This window comes from Lithobates pipiens, unplaced genomic scaffold (assembly GCF_037356315.1).
Source record: "Lithobates pipiens isolate NorthernLeopardFrog02 unplaced genomic scaffold, aLitPip1_a1.2 Scaffold_30, whole genome shotgun sequence".
NCBI lineage: Eukaryota > Metazoa > Chordata > Amphibia > Anura > Ranidae > Lithobates > Lithobates pipiens.
In genome coordinates this window covers 176,804,730-176,828,512 of record NW_027507791.1, presented here as the reverse complement: position 1 = coordinate 176,828,512, position 23,783 = coordinate 176,804,730, and the positions used below count along the sequence as shown (strand labels likewise).

General features: G+C 51.9%; 10 non-coding genes and 16 pseudogenes across 10 annotated transcripts; all 26 read right to left on the bottom strand.

Moving 5' to 3' along the window:
• Nucleotides 1–13: 13 nt before the first annotated feature.
• Nucleotides 14–132, bottom strand: LOC143952564 (5S ribosomal RNA). Its single transcript, XR_013267729.1, has one exon. It is a non-coding gene; the product is annotated as a 5S ribosomal RNA (ribosomal RNA).
• A 109-nt stretch (nt 133–241) lies between these two features.
• LOC143945901 (5S ribosomal RNA) lies at nt 242–361 on the bottom strand (annotated as a pseudogene).
• A 109-nt stretch (nt 362–470) lies between these two features.
• LOC143944537 (5S ribosomal RNA) lies at nt 471–590 on the bottom strand (annotated as a pseudogene).
• A 109-nt stretch (nt 591–699) lies between these two features.
• Nucleotides 700–818, bottom strand: LOC143946046 (5S ribosomal RNA; annotated as a pseudogene).
• Nucleotides 819–927: 109 nt separating this feature from the next.
• LOC143943610 (5S ribosomal RNA) lies at nt 928–1,046 on the bottom strand (annotated as a pseudogene).
• A 109-nt stretch (nt 1,047–1,155) lies between these two features.
• LOC143951337 (5S ribosomal RNA) lies at nt 1,156–1,274 on the bottom strand. Its single transcript, XR_013266619.1, has one exon. It is a non-coding gene; the product is annotated as a 5S ribosomal RNA (ribosomal RNA).
• Nucleotides 1,275–1,383: 109 nt separating this feature from the next.
• Nucleotides 1,384–1,503, bottom strand: LOC143944536 (5S ribosomal RNA; annotated as a pseudogene).
• A 109-nt stretch (nt 1,504–1,612) lies between these two features.
• On the bottom strand, nt 1,613–1,731 carry LOC143946045 (5S ribosomal RNA; annotated as a pseudogene).
• A 109-nt stretch (nt 1,732–1,840) lies between these two features.
• On the bottom strand, nt 1,841–1,959 carry LOC143954631 (5S ribosomal RNA). The gene has a single exon (XR_013269604.1). It is a non-coding gene; the product is annotated as a 5S ribosomal RNA (ribosomal RNA).
• A 109-nt stretch (nt 1,960–2,068) lies between these two features.
• Nucleotides 2,069–2,187, bottom strand: LOC143948648 (5S ribosomal RNA; annotated as a pseudogene).
• A 109-nt stretch (nt 2,188–2,296) lies between these two features.
• LOC143945675 (5S ribosomal RNA) lies at nt 2,297–2,415 on the bottom strand (annotated as a pseudogene).
• Nucleotides 2,416–2,524: 109 nt separating this feature from the next.
• LOC143948647 (5S ribosomal RNA) lies at nt 2,525–2,643 on the bottom strand (annotated as a pseudogene).
• Nucleotides 2,644–2,752: 109 nt separating this feature from the next.
• LOC143944791 (5S ribosomal RNA) lies at nt 2,753–2,871 on the bottom strand. The gene has a single exon (XR_013265059.1). It is a non-coding gene; the product is annotated as a 5S ribosomal RNA (ribosomal RNA).
• A 109-nt stretch (nt 2,872–2,980) lies between these two features.
• Nucleotides 2,981–3,099, bottom strand: LOC143950312 (5S ribosomal RNA). Its single transcript, XR_013265725.1, has one exon. It is a non-coding gene; the product is annotated as a 5S ribosomal RNA (ribosomal RNA).
• A 109-nt stretch (nt 3,100–3,208) lies between these two features.
• On the bottom strand, nt 3,209–3,327 carry LOC143944223 (5S ribosomal RNA; annotated as a pseudogene).
• A 109-nt stretch (nt 3,328–3,436) lies between these two features.
• Nucleotides 3,437–3,555, bottom strand: LOC143953853 (5S ribosomal RNA). The gene has a single exon (XR_013268897.1). It is a non-coding gene; the product is annotated as a 5S ribosomal RNA (ribosomal RNA).
• A 109-nt stretch (nt 3,556–3,664) lies between these two features.
• LOC143944154 (5S ribosomal RNA) lies at nt 3,665–3,783 on the bottom strand (annotated as a pseudogene).
• A 109-nt stretch (nt 3,784–3,892) lies between these two features.
• LOC143945803 (5S ribosomal RNA) lies at nt 3,893–4,011 on the bottom strand (annotated as a pseudogene).
• Nucleotides 4,012–4,120: 109 nt separating this feature from the next.
• Nucleotides 4,121–4,239, bottom strand: LOC143954326 (5S ribosomal RNA). The gene has a single exon (XR_013269328.1). It is a non-coding gene; the product is annotated as a 5S ribosomal RNA (ribosomal RNA).
• Nucleotides 4,240–4,348: 109 nt separating this feature from the next.
• LOC143947559 (5S ribosomal RNA) lies at nt 4,349–4,467 on the bottom strand (annotated as a pseudogene).
• A 109-nt stretch (nt 4,468–4,576) lies between these two features.
• Nucleotides 4,577–4,695, bottom strand: LOC143948684 (5S ribosomal RNA; annotated as a pseudogene).
• A 109-nt stretch (nt 4,696–4,804) lies between these two features.
• Nucleotides 4,805–4,923, bottom strand: LOC143943871 (5S ribosomal RNA; annotated as a pseudogene).
• Nucleotides 4,924–5,032: 109 nt separating this feature from the next.
• On the bottom strand, nt 5,033–5,151 carry LOC143954610 (5S ribosomal RNA). The gene has a single exon (XR_013269585.1). It is a non-coding gene; the product is annotated as a 5S ribosomal RNA (ribosomal RNA).
• A 109-nt stretch (nt 5,152–5,260) lies between these two features.
• LOC143951763 (5S ribosomal RNA) lies at nt 5,261–5,379 on the bottom strand. Its single transcript, XR_013267004.1, has one exon. It is a non-coding gene; the product is annotated as a 5S ribosomal RNA (ribosomal RNA).
• A 109-nt stretch (nt 5,380–5,488) lies between these two features.
• On the bottom strand, nt 5,489–5,607 carry LOC143950749 (5S ribosomal RNA). The gene has a single exon (XR_013266087.1). It is a non-coding gene; the product is annotated as a 5S ribosomal RNA (ribosomal RNA).
• A 109-nt stretch (nt 5,608–5,716) lies between these two features.
• On the bottom strand, nt 5,717–5,835 carry LOC143945799 (5S ribosomal RNA; annotated as a pseudogene).
• Nucleotides 5,836–23,783: the final 17,948 nt, after the last annotated feature.

Sequence of the window (23,783 nt, the reverse complement as noted above, 5' to 3'; positions counted from 1 at the left end):
CATAATGGAAAAAAGCCTACGGCACCTGATATTCCAAGGCGGTCTCCCATCCAGGTACTAACCAGGCCCAACCCTGCTTACCATCCGAGATCAGACGAGATCGAGAGCATTCAGGGTGATGTGGCCGTAGGCGATCTTGCACCCTACTTACAACTCTCTTGACAAAAGCCAAGGTGGTCACCTCGGGCAATCGAGAGGAAAAATACAGCAGGTCGCCAAAGCCAACAACATAATGGAAAAAAGCCTACGGCACCTGGTATTCCCAGGCAGTCTTCCATCCAGGTACTAACCAGGCCCGACCCTGCTTAGCATCCGAGAATCAGACGAGATCAAGCGCATTCAGGGTGATGTGGCCGTAGGCAATCTTGCACCCTACTTACAACTCTCTTGACAAAAGCCAAGGTGGTCACCTTGGGCAATCGAAAGGAAAAATACAGCAGGTCGCCAAAGCCAACAACATAATGGAAAAAAGCCTACGGCACCTGGTATTCCCAGGCAGTCTCCCATCCAGGTACTAACCAGGCCCGACCCTGCTTAGCATCCGAGAATCAGACGAGATCAAGCGCATTCAGGGTGATGTGGCCGTAGGCGATCTTGCACCCTACTTACAACTCTCTTGACAAAAGCCAAGGTGGTCACCTTGGGCAATCGAAAGGAAAAATACAGCAGGTCGCCAAAGCCAACAACATAATGGAAAAAAGCCTATGGCACCTGGTATTCCCAGGCGGTCTGCCATCCAGGTACTAACCAGGCCCGACCCTGCTTAGCATCCGAGATCAGACAAGATCGAGCGCATTCAGGGTGATGTGGTCGTAGGCGATCTTGCACCCTACTTACAACTCTCTTGACAAAAGCGAAGGTGGTCACCTCGGGCAATCGAGAGGAAAAATACAGCAGGTCGCCAAAGCCAACAACATAATGGAAAAAAGCCTATGGCACCTGGTATTCCCAGGCGGTCTGCCATCCAGGTACTAACCAGGCCCGACCCTGCTTAGCATCCGAGATCAGACGAGATCAAGCGCATTCAGGGTGATGTGGCCGTAGGCGATCTTGCACCCTACTTACAACTCTCTTGACAAAAGCCAAGGTGGTCACCTCGGGCAATCGAGACGAAAAATACAGCAGGTCGCCAAAGCCAACAACATAATGGAAAAAAGCCTACGGCACCTGGTATTCCAAGGCGGTCTCCCATCCAGGTACTAACCAGGCCCAACCCTGCTTACCATCCGAGATCAGACGAGATCGAGCGCATTCAGGGTGATGTGGCCGTAGGCGATCTTGCACCCTACTTACAACTCTCTTGACAAAAGCCAAGGTGGTCACCTCGGGCAATCGAGAGGAAAAATACAGCAGGTCGCCAAAGCCAACAACATAATGGAAAAAAGCCTACGGCACCTGGTATTCCCAGGCAGTCTCCCATCCAGGTACTAACCAGGCCCGACCCTGCTTAGCATCCGAGAATCAGACGAGATCAAGCGCATTCAGGGTGATGTGGCCGTAGGCAATCTTGCACCCTACTTACAACTCTCTTGACAAAAGCCAAGGTGGTCACCTTGGGCAATCGAAAGGAAAAATACAGCAGGTCGCCAAAGCCAACAACATAATGGAAAAAAGCCTATGGCACCTGGTATTCCCAGGCGGTCTGCCATCCAGGTACTAACCAGGCCCGACCCTGCTTAGCATCCGAGATCAGACAAGATCGAGCGCATTCAGGGTGATGTGGTCGTAGGCGATCTTGCACCCTACTTACAACTCTCTTGACAAAAGCGAAGGTGGTCACCTCGGGCAATCGAGAGGAAAAATACAGCAGGTCGCCAAAGCCAACAACATAATGGAAAAAAGCCTATGGCACCTGGTATTCCCAGGCGGTCTGCCATCCAGGTACTAACCAGGCCCGACCCTGCTTAGCATCCGAGATCAGACGAGATCGAGCGCATTCAGGGTGATGTGGCCGTAGACGATCTTGCATCCTACTTACAACTCTCTTGACAAAAGCCAAGGTGGTCACCTCGGGCAATCGAGAGGAAAAATACAGCAGGTCGCCAAAGCCAACAACATAGTGGAAAAAAGCCTACGGCACCTGGTATTCCCAGGCGGTCTCCCATCCAGGTACTAACCAGGCCCGACTCTGCTTAGCATCTGAGATAAGACGAGAGCGAGCGCAATCAGGGTGATGTGGCCATAGGCGATCTTGCACCCTACTAACAACTCTCTTGACAAAAGCCAAGGTGGTCACCTCGGGCAATCGAGACGAAAAATACAGCAGGTCGCCAAAGCCAACAACATAATGGAAAAAAGCCTACGGCACCTGGAATTCCCAGGCGGTCTCCCATCCAGGTAATAACCAGGCCTGACCCTGCTTAGCATCTGAGATCAGACGAGATCGAGCGCTTTCAGGGTGATGTGGCCGTAGACGATCTTGCATCCTACTTACAACTCTCTTGACAAAAGCCAAGGTGGTCACCTCGGGCAATCGAGAGGAAAAATACAGCAGGTCGCCAAAGCCAACAACATAGTGGAAAAAAGCCTACGGCACCTGGTATTCCCAGGCGGTCTCCCATCCAGGTACTAACCAGGCCCGACTCTGCTTAGCATCTGAGATAAGACGAGAGCGAGCGCAATCAGGGTGATGTGGCCATAGGCGATCTTGCACCCTACTAACAACTCTCTTGACAAAAGCCAAGGTGGTCACCTCGGGCAATTGAGAGGAAAAATACAGCAGGTCGCCAAAGCCAACAACATAATGGAAAAAAGCCTACGGCACCTGGTATTCCCAGGCGGTCTCCCATCCGGGTACTAACCAGGCCCGACCCTGCTTAGCATCCGAGATCAGACGAGATCGAGCGCATTCAGGGTGATGTGGCCGTAGGCGATCTTGCACCCTACTTACAACTCTCTTGACAAAAGCCAAGGTGGTCACCTCGGGCAATCTAGAGGAAAAATACAGCAGGTCGCCAAAGCCAACAACATAATGGAAAAAAGCCTACGGCACCTGGTATTCCCAGGCGGTCTCCCATCCAGGTACTAACCAGGCCCGACCCTGCTTAACATCCGAGATCAGACGAGATCGAGTGCATTCAGGGTGATGTGGCAGTAGGCGATCTTGCACCCTACTTACAACTCTCTTGACAAAAGCCAAGGTGGTCACCTCGGGCAATCGAGAGGAAAAATACAGCAGGTCGCCAAAGCCAACAACATAATGGAAAAAAGCCTACGGCACCTGGTATTCCCAGGCGGTCTCCCATCCAGGTACTAACCAGGCCTGAACCTGCTTAGCATCCGAGATCAGACGAGATCGAGCGCACTCAGGGTGATGTGGCCGTAGGCGATCTTGCACCCTACTTACAACTCTCTTGACAAAAGCCAAGGTGGTCACCTCGGGCAATCGAGAGGAAAAATACAGCAGGTCGCCAAAGCCAACAACATAATGGAAAAAAGCCTACGGCACCTGGTATTCCCAGGGGGTCTCCCATCCAGGTACTAACCAGGCCCGACCCTGCTTACCATCCGAGATCAGACGAGAGCGAGCGCATTCAGGGTGATGTGGCCGTAGGCGATCTTGCACCCTACTTACAACTCTCTTGACAAAAGCCAAGGTGGTCACCTCGGGCAAACGAGAGGAAAAATACAGCAGGTCGCCAAAGCCAACAACATAATGGAAAAAAGCCTACGGCACCTGATATTCCCAGGCGGTCTCCCATGCAGGTACTAACCAGGCCCGACCCTGCTTAGCATCCGAGATCAGACGAGATTGCGCGCATTCAGGGTGATGTGGCCGTAGGCGATCTTGCACCCTACTTACAACTCTCTTGACAAAAGCCAAGGTGGTCACCTCGGGCAATCGAGAGGAAAAATACAGCAGGTCGCCAAAGCCACCAACATAATGGAAAAAAGCCTACGGCACCTGGTATTCCCAGGCGGTCTCCCATCCAGGTACTAACCAGGCCCGACCCTGCTTAGCATCCGAGATCAGACGAGATAAAGTGCATTCAGGGTGATGTGGCTGTAGGTGATCTTGCACCCTACTTACAACTCTCTTGACAAAAGCCAAGGTGGTCACCTCGGGCAATCGAGAGGAAAAATACAGCAGGTCGCCAAAGCCAACAACATAATGGAAAAATGCCTACGGCACCTGGTATTCCCAGGCGGTCTCCCATCCAGGTACTATCCAGGCCCGACCCTGCTTAGCATCCAAGATCAGACGAGATCAAGCGCATTCAGGGTGATGTGGCCGTAAGCAATCTTGCACCCTACTTACAACTCTCTTGACAAAAGCCAAGGTGGTCACCTCGGGCAATAGAGACGAAAAATACAGAAGGTCGCCAAAGCCAACAACATAATGGAAAAAAGCCTACGGCACCTGGAATTCCCAGGCGGTCTCCCATCCAGTTAATAACCAGGCCTGACCCTGCTTAGCATCCGGGATCAGACGAGATCGAGCGCATTCAGGGTGATGTGGCCGTAGGCGATCTTGCACCCTACTTACAACTCTCTTGACAAAAGCCAAGGTGGTCACCTCGGGCAATAGAGACGAAAAATACAGAAGGTCGCCAAAGCCAACAACATAATGGAAAAAAGCCTACGGCACCTGGAATTCCCAGGCGGTCTCCCATCCAGGTAATAACCAGGCCTGACCCTGCTTAGCATCTGAGATCAGACGATATCGAGCGCTTTCATGGTGATGTGGCCGTAGACGATCTTGCACCCTACTTACAACTCTCTTGACAAAAGCCAAGGTGGTCACCTCGGGCAATCGAGAGGAAAAATACAGCAGGTCGCCAAAGCCAACAACATAATGGAAAAAAGCCTATGGCACCTGGTATTCCCAGGCGGTCTCCCATTCAGGTACTAACCAGGCCCGACCCTGCTTAGCATCCGGGATCAGACGAGATCGAGCGCATTCAGGGTGATGTGGCCGTAGGCGATCTTGCACCCTACTTACAACTCTCTTGACAAAAGCCAAGGTGGTCACCTAGGGCAATCGAGAGGAAACATACAGCAGGTCGCCAAAGCCAACAACATAATGGAAAAAAGCCTACGGCACCTGGTATTCCCAGGCGGTCTCCCATCCAGGTACTAACCAGGCCCGACCCTGCTTAGCATCCGAGATCAGATGAGATCGAGCGCATTCAGGGTGATGTGGCCGTAGGCGATCTTGCTTCCTACTTACAACTCTCTTAACAAAAGCCAAGGTGGTCACCTCAGGCAATCGAGAGGAAAAATACAGCAGGTCGCCAAAGCCAACAACATAATGGAAAAAAGCCTACGGCACCTGGTATTCCCAGGCGGTCTCCAATCCAGGTACTAACCAGGCCCGACCCTGCTTAGCATCCGAGATCAGATGAGATCGAGCGCATTCAGGGTGATGTGGCCGTAGGCGATCTTGCTCCCTACTTACAACTCTCTTGACAAAAGCCAAGGTGGTCACCTCGGGAAATCTAGAGGAAAAATACAGCAGGTCGCCAAAGCCAACAACATAATGGAAAAAAGCCTACGGCACCCGGTATTCCCAGGCGGTCTCCCATCCAGGTACTAACCAGGCCCGACCCTGCTTAGCATCCGAGATCAGACAAGATCGAGTGCATTCAGGGTGATGTGGCCGTAGGCGATCTTCCATCCTACTTACAACTCTCTTGACAAAAGCCAAGGTGGTCACCTCGGGCAATGGAGAGGAAAAATACAGCAGGTCGCCAAAGCCAACAACATAATGGAAAAAAGCCTACGGCACCTGGTATTCCCAGGCGGTCTCCCATCCAGGTAATAACCAGGCCTGACCCTGCTTAGCATTCGAGATCAGACGAGATCGAGCGCATTCAGTGTGACGTGGCCGTAGGCGATCTTGCATCCTACTTACAACTCTCTTGACAAAAGCCAAGGTGGTCACCTCGGGCAATCGAGAGGAAAAATACAGCAGGTCGCCAAAGCCAACAATATAATGGAAAAAAGCCTACGGCACCTGGTATTCCCAGGCGGCAGTGGCGGAACTACCGTCATAGCGACCCACGCGGGCGCTATGGGGCCCGCAGCCGAGTTGGGGCCTGGGGAGTGGTGTTAGCGGGCGGGTGCTGGCCGCTCCGGGTGACACCCGCCAGAGGGGTGACACACTGGGGTAGCGGCAGCCGCCCGCATCACTAACACTGCTCTCCGCTGTACCTCGTGCCGGGACAGGGACACAGCAGCACGGACCTCAGCCGCCTCCCCCTCCTCTCTGTTTACATCCACAGAGGAGGAGGAGCCTACGCTCGAGGGACACACACTGCACTGTGTATCAGCGCTGTTCTGAGGTATGTAGGGGGGGTCTGCACTACTGAGGGGGTCTGCATTGAGTGGGGGTCTGCTGCACTGAGGGGGGTCTACACTACTGGGGGGGTCTGCACTATTGAGGGGGGGTCTGCTGCACTGAGGGGGGTCTGCACTACGGGGGGGGGGTCTGCTGCACTGAGGGGGGTCTGCACTACTAAGGGGGGTCCTGCACTGGGGGGATCTCCAGCACTGAGGGGGGGTCCTGCACTGAGGGGGGTCTGCACTACTAGGGGTTCTGCACTACTGAGGGGGGTCTGCTGCACTGAGGGGGGTCTGCACTACTGAGGGGGGACCTGCATTGAGAGGGGTCTGCACTACTGAGGGGGGTCTGCACTATTGAGGGGGGGTCTGCTGCACTGAGGGGGTCTACACTACTGAGGGGGGTCTGCTGCACTGAGGGGGGTCTGCACTACTGAGGGGGGTCTGCACTACTGAGGGGGGGTCTGCTGCACTGAGGGGGTCTACACTACTGAGGGGGGTCTGCTGCACTGAGGGGGGTCTGCACTACTGAGGGGGGGTCTGCTGCACTGAGGGGGGTCTGCACTACTGAGGGGGGGTCTGCACTACTAGGGGGTCTGCACTACTGAGGGGGGGTCTGCTGCACTGAGCGGGGTCTACACTACTGAGGGGGTCTGCTGCACTGGGGGAGTCTGCACTACTGAGGGGGGTCTACACTACTGAGGGGGGTCTACACTACTGAGGGGGGTCTGCACTACTGAGGGGGGTCCTGCACTACTGAGGGGGGTCCTGCACTACTGAGGGGGGTCTGCACTACTGAGGGGGGTCTGCACTACTAGGGGGGTCTACACTACATAGGGGGGTCTGCACTGAGGGGGAGTCTACATTTCTGTGGAGGGGGGTCTGCACTACTGAGGGTGAGGGTCTGCACTACTGAGGGAGAGGGTCTGTACTACTGTGGGGGGAGCTTGCACTACTGAGGGGGAAGTTTGCACTACTGAGGGGGGGGGGTCCTGCACTACTAGGGGGGTCTGCACTACTGAGGGGGATCTGCACTGAGGGGGAGTCTACATTACTGTGGGGGGGTCTGCACTACTGAGGGGGAGGGTCTGTGCTGAGGGGGGGTCTGCACTACTGTGGGGGGAGCCTGCACTACTGAGGGGGGGCCCTGCACTACTAGGGGGGTCTGCACTACTGAGGGGGGTCCTGCACTGAGGGGGTCTGCACTACTAGGGTGGTCTACACTACTGAGGGGGGTCTGCACTGAGGGGGAGTCTACATTACTGTGGGGGGGTCTGCACTACTGAGGGGGAGGGTCTGCGCTGAGGGGGGGTCTGCACTACTGTGGGGGGCGCCTGCACTACTGAGGGGTAAGTCTGCACTACTGAGGGGGGGTCCTGCACTACTTTGGGGGTCTGCACTACTGAGGGGGGTCTACACTACTGAGGGGGGTCTGCACTACTGAGGGGGGTCTGCACTACTAGGGGGGTCTGCACTACTGAAGGGGGTCTGCACTACTGAAGGGGTCTGCACTGAGGTGGGGAGTCTGCACTACTGAGGGGGGAGCCTGCACTGCTGGGGGGGGAGCCTGCACTGAGGGGAGTGTCTGCACGGCTGGGGGGTCCTGCACAGAGGGGGGTCTGTAATGGGGGGGTTGTCTGCACTACTGAGGGGTGTCTGCACTGAGGGGGGTCTGCACTACTCAGGGGGGGTGTCTCCAATGCTGGGGGTGTCTGTAATAAGGGGGTGTCTGCACTGGGGGGTGTCTGTACTGCTGGGGGGTCCTGCACTGAGTGGGGGTCTGTAATGGAGGGGTGTCTGCACTACTGAGGGGGGTCTTCACTGAGGGGGAGTCTGCACTACTGAGGGGGGGTCTGCACTGAGGGTGGGTGTCTGCACTGAGGGGGGTCCTGCACTCTGCCCACTGACACCATCTACTCCCCACTGACACCGCACTCTGCCCCACTGACACCGCACTCTGCCCCACTGACACCGCACTCTGCCCCACTGACACTGCACTCTGCCCCACTGACACCATCTACTGCCCACTGACACCATCTACTGCCCCACTGACACCGCACTCTGCCCCACTGACACCACACTCTGCCCCACTGACACTGCACTACTGCCCACTGACACCGCACTCTGCCCATTGACAATGCACTCTGCTCATTGACAATGCACTCTGCCCACTGACACCTCACTCTGCCCACAGACAATGCACTCTGCCCACTGACAATGCACTCTGCCCACTGACACCATCTACTGCACACTGACACCGCGCTCTGCCCACTGACACCTCACTCTGCCCACTGACAATGCACTCTGCCCACTGACACCATCTACTGCCCACTGACACCGCACTCTGCCCACTGACACCTCACTCTGCCCACTGACAATGCACTCTGCCCACTGACAATGCACTCTGCCCACTGACACCATCTACAGCCCACTGACACCGCGCTCTGTCCACTGACACCTCACTCTGCCCACAGACAATGCACTCTGCCCACTGACAATGCACTCTGCCCACTGACACCATCTACTGCACACTGACACCGCGCTCTGCCCACTGACACCTCACTCTGCCCACTGACAATGCACTCTGCCCACTGACACCATCTACTGCCCACTGACACCGCACTCTGCCCACTGACACCTCACTCTGCCCACTGACAATGCACTCTGCCCACTGACAATGCACTCTGCCCACTGACACCATCTACTGCCCACTGACACTGCACTCTGCCCAATGACACCTCACTCTGCCCACTGACAATGCACTCTGCCCACTGACACCTCACTCTGCCCACTGACACCATCTACTGCCCCACTGACACCGCACTCTGCCCCACTGACACCGCACTCTGCCTCACTGACACTTCACTACTGCCCACTGACACTGCACTACTGCCCACTGACACCGCACTCTGCCCATTGACAATGCACTCTGCTCATTGACAATGCACTCTGCTCATTGACAATGCACTCTGCCCACTGACACCTCACTCTGCCCACAGACAATGCACTCTGCCCACTGACAATGCACTCTGCCCACTGACACCATCTACTGCCCACTGACACCGTGCTCTGCCCACTGACACCTCACTCTGCCCACTGACAATGCACTCTGCCCACTGACAATGCACTCTGCCCACTGACACCATCTACTGCCCACTGACACCGCACTCTGCCCACTGACACCTCACTCTGCCCACTGACAATGCACTCTGCCCACTGACACCATCTACTGCCCACTGACACCGCGCTCTGCCCACTGACACCTCATTCTGCCCACTGACAATGCACTCTGCCCACTGACAATGCACTCTGCCCACTGACACCATCTACTGCCCACTGACACCGCGCTCTGCCCACTGACACCGCACTCTGCCCTTTGACAATGCACTCTGCCCACTGACAATGCACTCTGCCCACTGACAAAGCACTCTGCCCACTGACACCGCACTCTGCCCAGTGACACCTCACTCTGCCCACTGACAATGCACTCTGCCCACTGCCAATGCACTCTGCCCACTGACAATGCACTCTGCCCACTGACAATGCACTCTGCCCACTGACACCATATACTGCCCACTGACACCATCTACTGCCCACTGACAATGCACTCTGCCCACTGACACCATCTACTGCCCACTGACACCGCACTCTGCCCCACTGACACCGCACTCTGCCCCACTGACACCGCACTCTGCCCCACTGACACTGCACTCTGCCCCACTGACACCATCTACTGCCCACTGACACCATCTACTGGGGGTGGGTGTCTGCACTGAGGGGGGTCCTGCACTCTGCCCACTGACACCATCTACTCCCCACTGACACCGCACTCTGCCCCACTGACACCGCACTCTGCCCCACTGACACCGCACTCTGCCCCACTGACAATGCACTCTGCCCACTGACACCATCTACTGCCCACTGACACCGCACTCTGCCCACTGACACCTCACTCTGCCCACTGACAATGCACTCTGCCCACTGACAATGCACTCTGCCCACTGACACCATCTACAGCCCACTGACACCGCGCTCTGCCCACTGACACCTCACTCTGCCCACAGACAATGCACTCTGCCCACTGACAATGCACTCTGCCCACTGACACCATCTACTGCACACTGACACCGCGCTCTGCCCACTGACACCTCACTCTGCCCACTGACAATGCACTCTGCCCACTGACACCATCTACTGCCCACTGACACCGCACTCTGCCCACTGACACCTCACTCTGCCCACTGACAATGCACTCTGCCCACTGACAATGCACTCTGCCCACTGACACCATCTACTGCCCACTGACACTGCACTCTGCCCAATGACACCTCACTCTGCCCACTGACAATGCACTCTGCCCACTGACACCTCACTCTGCCCACTGACACCATCTACTGCCCCACTGACACCGCACTCTGCCCCACTGACACCGCACTCTGCCTCACTGACACTTCACTACTGCCCACTGACACTGCACTACTGCCCACTGACACCGCACTCTGCCCATTGACAATGCACTCTGCTCATTGACAATGCACTCTGCTCATTGACAATGCACTCTGCCCACTGACACCTCACTCTGCCCACAGACAATGCACTCTGCCCACTGACAATGCACTCTGCCCACTGACACCATCTACTGCCCACTGACACTGTGCTCTGCCCACTGACACCTCACTCTGCCCACTGACAATGCACTCTGCCCACTGACACCATCTACTGCCCACTGACACCGCGCTCTGCCCACTGACACCTCATTCTGCCCACTGACAATGCACTCTGCCCACTGACAATGCACTCTGCCCACTGACACCATCTACTGCCCACTGACACCGCGCTCTGCCCACTGACACCGCACTCTGCCCTTTGACAATGCACTCTGCCCACTGACAATGCACTCTGCCCACTGACAAAGCACTCTGCCCACTGACACCGCACTCTGCCCAGTGACACCTCACTCTGCCCACTGACAATGCACTCTGCCCACTGCCAATGCACTCTGCCCACTGACAATGCATTCTGCCCACTGACACCATCTACTGCCCACTGACAATGCACTCTGCCCACTGACAATGCACTCTGCCCACTGACACCATATACTGCCCACTGACACCATCTACTGCCCACTGACAATGCACTCTGCCCACTGACACCATCTACTGCCCACTGACACCATCTACTGCCCACTGACACCGCACTCTGCCCACTGACACCTCACTCTGCCCACTGACACCTCACTCTGCCCATTGACACCTCACTCTGCCCACAGACAATGCACTCTGCCCACTGACAATGCACTCTGCCCACTGACACCATCTACTGCCCACTGACACCGCACTCTGCCCACTGACAATGCACTCTGCCCAATGACAATGCACTCTGCCAACTGACACCATCTACTTCCCACTGACACCGCACTCTGCCCCACTGACACCACACTCTGCCCCACTGACAATACAGTCTGCCCACTGACAATGCACTCTGCCCACTGACAATGCACTCTGCCCACTGACAACGGACTCTGCCCACTGACAACGCACTCTGCCCACTGACACCATCTACTGCCCACTGACACCATCTACTGCCCCACTGACACACTAACACCGCACTCTGCCCCACTGACACCATCCTCTGCCCCACTAACACCATCCTCTGCCCCACTAACACCATCCTCTGCCCCACTAACACCATCCCATGCCCACTGACACCACATTCTGCCCACTGACACCATCTACTGCCCACTGACACATCTACTGCCCACTGACACATCTACTGCCCACTGACACCACACTCTGCCCACTGACACCTCACTTTGCCCACTGACACCTCACTCTGCCCACTGACACCGCACTCTGCCCCACTGACACCGCACTCTGCCCATTGACAACGTCCCCTGCCCACTGACACCATCCTCTGCCCCACTAACACCATCCCATTCCCACTGACACCATCCACTGCCCTACTGATAGTGTCCACTTTTAAGGTAGGCTAGGTTCATATTTTAACTGTGACATTTCTTTTAATAATCTAATCATAATTTATGGTCACTCAAATGCTTTTGTTTTATTTAACCATGTCCCTTTAAGTCTACCCCCCTCTCCACTGTTAAAACAATTTGGCCACAGCCACTGTTCACTGCAGCGCGCTATCTGCGCCTCCTTACTACTCTCCTAGGGTAACTCAAAGGTGTCCCAAGTCTCCTACAATCATATAGTGTCTATAGCGTGTACTGCAATAAAAATTCCCGCGCGTTGCTAAAGTGTTCGGGTTTGGCTTGACGAAAAGATGGCAACCCTAATCTGTAGCAGGGATTAGAAACGACTTTATGCTTTTTTTTGCCCTACACAAACTGACACTAAATATAATATAGTCCAAATTAAAGTTGCGCTATAATAAGTTCCTACCTAAGACACATACCGTAGCTACATAGTTAATCTGGTTGAAAAGAAGACACAAGTGCTACTAACTAATACAAATGACACTTACACTGACACAAAACCCGATCCTGATCTAGTTAAAGTGGTTCTAAAGGCAGAAAGCTGTTTACATAAAAACTTTCTGCATTTAGCTTCCCCCACAAGCCCCTCCTTATACTTACCTGAGCCTGATCTAGTGATGTACACAAGACTCTCTCGGCTGTCTGTCTCCTCACTGGCTCAGAGACAGCAACGTGAGTCATTGGCTCCCCCTGCTGTCAATCACAGCCAGTGAGAGGGGTGCATGGGTCTTATGGACACACAGAGCCGGCTTGAGAGCCATCATGCACAAAAGTCAATTGCTATGGTGGTCACTCAAAGGGAGACCCAAGAAGAGGATGATCCAGGCTGCTTGGGTAAGTATAACATGCTTGTTATTTAAAAAATAAAATTATTTAATTTACAATCACCTTAAACCAGGGGTGCCCAACCAGTGGCCCGGGGGCTGCATGCGGCCCGCAGAGCCCTCTGATGTGGCCTGCTACCTCCTGTTTTGTGATGGAATAGAATAGAATACTGTTATTAATAGTAAGTTTATTACTAAAATCACAGTGTATCTATGGGCATATCTGTTCTGCAGTGGTTACTGGGCTGCTTTCAAACTGATCCACAGGTGCAGAGCAGTGCACCTGAAGGTTACCTGCACTGAGCCATAGGCCCCTTTCACGCGGTCAGTCCGACCCATTTGGACCCTCCATTCACCTCTAAAGAGTAGCAGATGTAAATGGACTTGTGTCCGTTTACAAACGCCTACCTCCAATCCGATCCGCAAAAAAAAAGAGTAGAGTGTACTGCCATGCACATGCTCCACTCATTGTGGCCCGTGACCGGTTACCAATTTGCTTAGGTGGCCCTCGCTCTTCAAAAGGTTGGGCACCCCTGCCTTAAACTGTATTTTATTTTATTTTTTAAACTGACTTTTTTCGTCTTCTTTTTTTTTTTTGTTTACAGACTTCCCCTTTTGCCAAGAGGAAAAGATACAATGCATCTTTTCCCCTACACAGAGGAGAAACAACCCTGGGTAATCACAGTGATCACATGATCAGGAGCAATTGGCTTTGGATTGTTAGAACAAGACCCGGATCTATTCGTAACATCTCAGTCTTACTGCGGGGAGAGCGATCCACCACAATCACAGGAGCGTGTATAAGTGGCACCCAGGAATTTCACCCTGGGACTGGCTACCAGTAATCTGCATTACAACCTATTTTCTACTTTATAATTTATATTTCAAAATAAATGAGGAATACAGATAATAGAAACACTGAATAAAAATAAAGTTAATAGTTGGAAAAAAGTCTGTATTGTCCAGGCTGCTCTACCCTAGCTATTCACAGGCACAATCCCACTAATCATCAGCACGAGGGTTTTGACCTGCTCTGTCTTCAACCTGGGCTGGTTCACCCCTCCTTAGGACAACCTGCTGGCTCTGGGCTCCCCTGGAAACACCATATTGATAATGAACTTAGCGTTCAGGACAACCAATCAACATAGCACAGGGTAGATCAGAACTCCTGGACTCAAGCAATCCAACAGCCTCAGCCTCCCAAGTAGCTGAGATGATAGCTGCACGCTACTGCAACCAGCGAGGAACAGTGCTTGCTCCTGAGTAGGGATGAGCCGAACACCCCTCGGTTCGTTCGCACCAGAACTTTTGAACGGACCCCAAATTCGTACAAACGTTAGAACCCCATTGAAGTCTATGGGACTCGAACGTTCGAAATTAAAAGTGCTAATTTTAATGGCTAATATGCAAGATACTGTCCGAAAAAGGGTTTGGGGACCTGGCTTCTGCCCCAGGGGGCATGGGTCAATGCAAAAAAAAGTTTTAAAAATGGCAGTTTTGGCGGGAGCACTGATTTTAATGACGATTAAAGGGAAAAAAAATTGAAATATTCCTTTAAATATCGTGCCTGGGGGGTGTCTATAGTATGCCTGTGAAGTGCCATGTGTTTCCCGTGTTTAGAACAGTCCCTGCACAAAATGACATTTAACGGAAATAACGTCATTTCAAACTTCTTGTGGTTTTAATGTTATATCTGGTTCCTGCAATATGGTTGAAAATCATTGAGAAAAATGGCATGGGTAGCCCTCCCTGCCCATTACCAGCCCCTTTGGGTCTTGTTTTTATTAAGGGGAACCCCGTACCCATATTAAAAAAAGGAAATACGTGTGGCCCCCAGGCCCTATATACCCAGAACAGCAGTATACAGGCGGTGCAAACAAGACAGGGACTGTGTAGGTTTGTTGTGTTAAGTTGAATCTGTTTGTAATTTTCAACTGGTACATTTTTAAAGTGTAGCTCCAGTCAAAAAAACTATTTTTAAGCTTTTTGGAAAACATAGGGAAGGGTTATCACCCCTGTATAATTTGTTTTGCCGTCCGTCTTTTTTCATCTCACTTGCTGTTGTCTCCTTCCGTTTGCAGTAGGAGATGTTTGTAAGTTGGATGTTTGAAAGTAGGGGCCTGCCCTATATGCTCTGCAGAAATGGCGGAACAAGGTGTTGGTTTTGCCACAACATTGTAAGCCCTCAAAGTGACTCTTGGTGGGCGCTGGAGCGCCCTGCTGTGAACGATTATAAAAATTGACCTTTGGTGGTTGTGGTGCTGGTGCTACAACACTATAAGTCCTCACAGTTACTCTGGGTGGGCACAGGAACAGGCCTTCCTGTGAAATATTATATCAAGAATTGTAATTACATGTCCCTGTTAAACAGGGGCAGAAAAATTGGGCCTTGGGCACTGGTGCCACGACACTGAAACCTCTCCCATATACTCTAGTTTTAGTGCAGGAATTAGCCCTGCCGCAAAGCATTGCATCAAAAATTGTAATAAACCACTTCAATACCGGGCACTTAAACACCTTCCTGCCCAGACCAATTTTGAGCTTTCAGCGCTGTCGCACTTTGAATGACAATTGCGCGGTCATGCTACACTGTACCCAAATGAAATTTTTATAATTTTTTTCCCACAAATAGAGCTTTCTTTTGGTGGTATTTGATCACCTCTACGGGTTTTTATTGTTTGCGCTACAAATTAAAAAATGCAGAAAATTCTGAAAAAAAAAATGTTTTTTTTGTTTCAGTTTCAAAACTTTGTAAATAAGTACGTTTTCTCCTTCACTGATGGGCACTGATGGGGCTACACTGATGGGCACTAATAAGGCGGCACTGATGGGCACCAATGATGTGGCACCAATGAAGTGGCACTGATGAGGTGGCATTGATGGACACTGATATGTGGCACTGATAGGCGGCACTGATAGGCGGCACTGATGGACGACATGGATGGGCGACACGGATGGACACTGATAGGTGGCACAAATTGGCACTGATAGCTGGCACGGATTGGCATGGATGGGCGGCACAGATGGGCATGGATAGGCGGCACAGATGGGCATGGGTGGGCACTGATAGGAGGCACAGGTGGGCACTGATAGGCGGCACAGGTGGGCACTCATAGGCGGCATTGGTGTTATACTGTACTAATTGATGCCAATCAGTGCCAAACAATAATGCAGGCCAATCAGTGATGCCCATTGTGGGCACTGATTGGCATCCATTATGGGCACTGATTGGCATCCATTGTGCTGACTGGCATCCCTGGTGGTCTAGGGAGGATTACCTTTTCCCTGGTGGTCTGGTGGCATCCCTGGTGGTCCAGTGTGGGCATCCTCTGGGGGGCTGTGCTGATAATCGATCAGCACAGACCCCCCTGTCAGAGGAGCAGCCGATCGGCTCTCCTCTACTCGCGTCTGACAGATGCGAGTGAGGAAAAGCCGATCACCGGCTCTTCCCATTTACATTGTGATCAGCCGTGATTGGACACGGCTGATCACGTGGTAAAGAGTCTCCGTCGGAGACTCTTTACCGAGATCGTAGTTGCCGGGTGTCAGACTGACACCCCGCAACAACGATCGCCGCGATGCGTGCCCCCGGGGGCTCATAATCCTGATCACGTCATATGACGTCTGATCAGGATTATGAAACCACTTTGCCACTGTCAATTGCCTATAGGGCGGGCGGCAAGTGGTTAAACGCCCTGTTAAACAGGGGCAGAAAAATTGGGTCTTAGGCACTGGTGCTGGTGCCACGACACTGCAACCTCTCCCATAAACTCTAGTTTTAGTGCAGGAATTAGCCCTGCTGCAAAGCATTGCATCAAAAATTGTAATTAAACGCCCCTGTTAAACAGGGGCAGAAAAATTGGGCCTTAGGTGCTGGTGCTGGTGCCACGACACTGCAACCTCTCCCATATACTCTAGTTTTAGTGCAGGAATTAGCCCTGCTGCAAAGGATTGCATCAAAAATTGTAATTAAATGCCCCTGTTAAACAGGGGCAGAAAAATTGGGCCTTAGGCACTGGTGATTTTGCCACGACACTGCAACCTCTCCCATATACTCTAGTTTTAGTGCAGGAATTAGCCCTGCTGCAAAGCATTGCATCAAAAATTGTAATTAAATGCCCCTGTTAAAGAGGGGCAAAAAAATTGGGCTGGTGGCATCACCCAGAACCAAAAATGTTTTTCCAACATATCAGCGGAGGAGGAAGAGGATAGACAATCAACATAACAGGACAGTCACTCAGCATCAGCATAGGCAGTCTTGAAGGGATGTGATATTTCTAAAAAAATTATTCGGTTACATCAGCTTCAGGTGCTTGGTAACTGTGGGTGATCCAAGACTGATTCATCTTGATGAAGGTCAGTTGATCAACTGATTCGGTGGACAGGGGCACCCTGTGATCGGTAACAAAGCCACCAGCAGCACTGAAGGTGCGTACCGAAAGAACGCTGGATGCAGGACAGGCCAGTAGCTCAATTGCATGCTCTGGCCAGTGATCCTTTCTCAAGACCCAGTAAGCCAGAGGATTTTCGGTGGGAAAGGTGTCCAAGTCTGACCTTGCCCCTAGGTATTTCTGCACCATGTAAATCAGACGCTGGCGATGGTTGCTGGAACCGATCATACCTTGGGGCTAAAAAACTTTTTGGAAAACAGCACTGTCCAAACGATAACTCAATTAATCAAAACAAGGCCTAAGCCGGTGAAAACAAACTCTAAAAGTGATAATATAAATAATAACAGTATAAATTCCTGCTGCAACCCAATGTGAGATACCCACACTAGACACAAACCCAAAAAATAAGGCTGCGCTAAAACTTATACATTACAGTATTAACAATGTGACGTGTTAAATTCTAGTATTAAACAATGTATACTATCAAGAAAAATTGTGTATAAAAACATCAAACTTGAAGCACATAAAAAGTCCAAAGAGAGGGAAGTACGAAGGTATGGAATAAGTCCCTTGAAGTGACTCTTTACAAACACCCTTCAGATGTATAGCAGGTGCGCCCAAAGAGGAAGTTCTATCCACCACCTATTTCAATGAGGCTTACCAGCTGCCAAGATCTCTTTTTAGGGAGATCATACAGGCATGAAGAAAAAACGATCGTTCCTGGTCTCTCCGGTCTCTCCGATGGGTTCTGCTGGCGTCTCCACCTCTTATATCTCTTTCTTACAACGTCTCACATTCCACCGAATTTTTTAGATAAGACAAGAAAGAAAGGCTCCCATAGCGTAATTCCGCATAAAAATTTAATACGAACGAAATAAAAGTAAAACAAACTCACAAATTCCAGTTGAGTACAAGCGTAAGTACAATCACGAGCCGGCCGGCTCTCTCCTATTAACACTGCCCATCCTTCCTGGTCAACGGGGAATGGCGGTAACGTCAGCACGCCGCTCACCCTACGTAGTTTCGTCAAAAGTGACTTCTTCCTGGGGTACGGGCGGCGCGCTGACCCACCGCCTAAATACTCACTAGCTACAGAACGTAACCGCCCACTTCCGAGCTCCTGGCTACAGCTCCTAATCAGCCATTTTAGAAATGGGCAAAAATGATCGTTCGCCCTGATCATTAAATGAAACTAAATGAAATAAAATACACGAATGCTATAAGGAATCGGACACGAACCGTTTCACAAATAGGTTCATACTCATTTGATCTTTTTTGTGAATTAAAAAATCTTAAAAATAAAATAAACTAAAAAACACTCTAGAGAATCAGAACTGACCTGTTCTCTGAATGGGATCATATCTGATGGTACAATCCGGTCGCATACCTACCCATTAGGAGAGCACGATCGGACAAGGTCAACCCCCCATACCCGATCGCACAGTTCTAGTAACTGCACCCAGAACATAGGAGGGCCCACCATCATTCCCCGACCTTACTCTTCCACATGGGCAAAGGACACTGTCAGATCATCAGACCATCAGGCCATTTCTTAAGTCTAAAAATTTCATAAAACTCTATAAAGAAGGAAAGGAACATTCTCATATACAGGACATTATTCCAATTAGGCCTTATATAACATAGGCCATTGGAAAAAATCCTCAAGTAAACTAAATAAATCGCAAATAACAAAAACATCCCCAAGTGAGCCCCACATACCTTGGGGCTGCGGACTAAAAAATTGCCTGAAAGCATCGGTCAGACGGCCACCTTCTCCACCGCTCCTTCTGACCGATGCCTCAGCAACACGTTGTCCAGGACCAGGAGTTTGTAACCTCCCAGTCTCTGGAAATGTGTTGCACAGACCTTTCTGCAAGGCCTCCCGGAGATGTCTCATCCTGTGCTCCCTCTGCGACGGCAAGATAAGGTCGGCAACCTTACCCTTGTACCGTGGATCAAGGAGAGTGGCCAGCCAGTAATGGTCCCTCTCCTTGATCCGAAGAATACAAGGATCCTTCCGCAGGCTTTGCAGGATCAGGGAGGCCATGCAGCGTAGGTTAGCTGAGGCATTTGGTCCGGAGTCCTCTGGGTCACTAAGGACAACATGATCCGCAGCTACCTCCTCCCAGCCACGTACAAGTCCACGGGTTTCTTGGGACTGTAAATCATCCCTACAAGACTGCGGCTGCTGCTGCTGCTGATGCTGAGTGCCAGCCTCCACCTCCATGCTGACACAATCATCCTCCTCCTCCTCCTCCTCCTCCTCATCCTCTTCCTGTGTGATGGGTGGCACAGCAGGAACACTGTCTGGATAAAGGGGGCCTTGAGAGGCAAGGAAGTCCTCCTCTTCCTGCCTCTGTTCTGCCTCAAGTGCCCTGTCCATTATTCCACGCAGCGTATGCTCCAAGAGGTGGACAAGAGGTACAGTGTCACTGATGCATGCACTGTCACTGCTCACCATCCTTGTGGCCTCCTCAAACGGTGACAGGACAGTGCATGCATCCCTGATCATGCCCCACTGGCGTGGTGAGAAAAAACCGAGCTCCCCTTACCCTGTCTTGGTGCCGTAGTCACACAGGTACTCATTGATGGCCCTCTGCTGCGTGTGCAGCCACTGCAGCATGGCCAACGTTGAGTTCCACCTGGTGGGCATGTCACATATAAGGCGGTTCTTGGGCAGGTTCAACTCCTTTTGGAGCTCAGCCAGGCGAGCACAGGCATTAAATGATCGGCGGAAATGCACACAGACTTTCCTGGCCTGCTTCAGAACATCCTGTAAGCCCGGGTACCTGCCCAAGAACCGCTGCACAACCAGGTTAAGGACGTGAGCTACACAGGGCACATGGGTCAGTTGTCCCTGTCGGAGGGCGGAGAGGAGGTTGGTGCCATTGTCGCAAACCACCATTCCTGGCTTAAGCTGGCGTGGCATCAACCACCTCTCAGCCTGCCCCTGCAGAGCTGACAAAACATCCGCCCCAGTGTGGCTCCTGTCCCCCAAACAAACCAGCGCAAGCACGGCATGGCATCATTTTGCCTGCGTACTTGCATAGCCCCTGGAACGCCTACGGAGCACCGCTGGTTCTGAGGACAGAGCACTGGAAGAGGCCATGGAGGAAGAAGAAGAGGAGGGGGTGGAGGAGAGAGGTGTGTCACAACCAATAGTAGCATTTTGGAGGCGTGGTGGCGGAACAACCTCCAACACTACTGCACCTTGTCCTGCATCCTTCCCAGCTGCCAGAAGAGTGACGCAATGGGCAGTGAAAGACAGGTAACGTCCCTGTTTATGCCTGCTGGACCATGAGTCAGCGGTAATATGCACCTTACCGCTGACCGCCCTGTCCAGCGAGGCAAGGACATTGCCTTTCACATGCCGGTAGAAAGCCGGAATCACCTTCCGTGAGATAAAGTGGAGTTTGGGGACCTGCCACTGAGGAACCGCACATTGTACAAACTCACGGAAGGGGGCCGAGTCTACCAACTGAAAAGGCAGCAGTTGAAGTGCTAGCAATTTAGCCAAGCTAGCATTCAACCGCTGGGCATGTGGATGGCTGGGAGTGAACTTCTTTCGCCGGTCCAGCAGCTGGGGCAGGGACATTTGCCTGCTATAATCGGACGTGGGTGTACTGCTAGCAGAGTGCCTGGAAGCACTTGGCTGTGACACACCTAATTCTACACCTTCATTCCTCTCAGAGCAGGTTTCAGAGAGGACTGAAGGTCTAGTGGGGTTGGAGATGCCAGCTGATGAGGAGCAAGGAGAGGTCCGCTTTGTTCTTTGGTGTGGGTCTTTGAGGTACGCTTGCCAACGAGCTGCATGGCAGGTCAACATATGTCTGGTCAAGCATGTGGTGCCCAAGCGGCTGATGTTTTGGCCATGCGAGATACGCTTGAGACATATGTTGCAAATAGCAGTGGTGCGATCTGATGCACTCGTCTCAAAAAAGGCCCACACCAAAGAACTTTTAGAATAACGCTCAGAGGCAGCGCCCTGCACAGGCGGAGCTCTGCGGTGTGATTCAGTCGGTGTGCTGCCCCTAAGCTGGCCCCCGGAGGGCATCCTGCCTCGTTGGACATGTGCCTCCTCCTCCTCTCTCCTACCAGGCACCCACGTGGAGTCAGTGCCCTCATCATCCCCTCCCTTTTCATCGCTGGAGCAAACCTGGCAGTACGCTGCAGCTTGTGGAACATGACTGCGAGATTGCTGTCCTTCTTGAGCATCCCCTCTCTCTGCATTCGCGCTACTGCCTTCCTCTAGCTGAGTATCATCATCAGAGCCTACAAAACACTGGGCATCCTCCTGGAGCATGTACCCAACACTGTGCTCAAAGAGTTCAGGAGACTCCTCAGGAGGACGTGGTGGGTCTAGGGAAGGAGTCACTGATGATGACATTGAGAGGAGCCTGGGTGGGAGATGATGAGGAGGATGAAGAGGGCTTGGTCATCCACTCTACCAAGTCATTGGCATGTTGCGGCTCAACATGTCTACCTGCCGAAAAGAAGGACAAGCGTGTCCCATGGCCACGTGCTGATGATGACGATGCACCGCGTCCACGACCAGCACTGTTGTCTCTAGACACAGAGCCTGCTTGCCCTCTTTTATCGGCTCGCGCCTGTCTGCCTCTCCTTGCTGGCCTTCCAGACATGGTAATGGCCTGAAGGGAGTTGGGAAAACCAGCAATTGGGTAGTGTATATTGTGCTGGAGGCACACACAACTTCCACTAACTCCTGCAGATGGCAGATGGCTCAAATCGAGAAGAGCTATGTAGGTGGATATAGCGGTGTATACTGGGTTCAGAGCAAGCAGACAGCACGCACAATCTCCTAACACTGTCTGCAAGCTCTATTTAAAATGAGCAAGATAGTTAGCTATATAGGTGGATATAGCGGTGTATACTGGGTTCAGAGCACGCAGACAGCACGCACAATCTCCTAACACTGACTGCAAGCTCTATTTAAAATGAGCAAGATAGTTAGCTATATAGGTGGATATAGCAGTGTATACTGGGTTCAGAGCACGCAGACAGCACGCACAATCTCCTAACACTGACTGCAAGCTCTATTTAAAATGAGCAAGATAGTTAGCTATATAGGTGGATATAGCGGTGTATACTGGGTTCAGAGCACGCAGACAGCACGCACAATCTCCTAACACTGACTGCAAGCTCTATTTAAAACGAGCAAGATAGTTAGCTATATAGGTGGATATAGCGGTGTATACTGGGTTCAGAGCATGCAGACAGCACACACAATATCCTAACACTGACTGCAAGCTCTATTTAAAACGAGCAAGATAGTTAGCTATATAGGTGGATATAGCGGTGTATACTGGGTTCAGAGTACGCAGACAGCACGCACAATCTCCTAACACTGACTGCAAGCTCTATTTAAAACGAGCAAGATGGTTAGCTATATAGGTGGATATAGCGGTGTATACTGGCTCTCCTCGCTGCCGGCGCTGTGATTGGCCAAGCAGGCGGGTCACAGTACATGCTTGGCCAATCATGAGCCAGCAATGCACTGCGCCATCGCAGTGTATTGTGGGCCGTGAGCGCCACACAAATTTGGCGCGAATGGCCCATAACGTTCGGAATTCGCCGAATGGGCAAACAGCCGATGTTCGAGTCGAACGTATGAAGCTCATCCCTACTCCTGAGATACTAGAAGCTGAAAGCTTCATGACCTTAAATTCCCATATTCCAATATCAATATTTCAATCTGACAGCCTCAGCTGCCAAAGTAGCTGGAATTAGAGATGCAAGCCACTGCAGATGACTGCTGTCTCTGAGACACTAGAAGATGAAAGCTATATGAAGTCAATAGAAACACTATATAAAAATAAATTTAATAGTTGGGAAAAAGTCTGTGTCCCACTGTATTGTCCTGGCTGCTCTAGATTGGCTATTCAAAGGTGCAATCCCACTACTGATCAACACAGGGGTTTTGACCTGCTCTGTCACTGACCTGGGCTGGTTCACCCCTACTTAGGACATCCTGGTGGCTCTGGGCTCCCCTGGGACCACCATATTGATACCAAATCAACATAGCACAGGGTAGACCAGAACTCCTGGACTCAAGCAATGCGACAGCCTCAGCCTCCCAAGCAGCTGGGATTACAGATGCACACCACCGCTCCCAGGAAAAGACAGTGCATGCTCTGTAATACTAGAAGCTGAAAGCTTCATGATGTCAAATCCATGCCCTCGAATGCTTCCAATACCTATATTGCTATTTGCAAGCGTGTCATTAACATTATTACAATAGACATGTTACCAAAGTACAGCACGAATTAA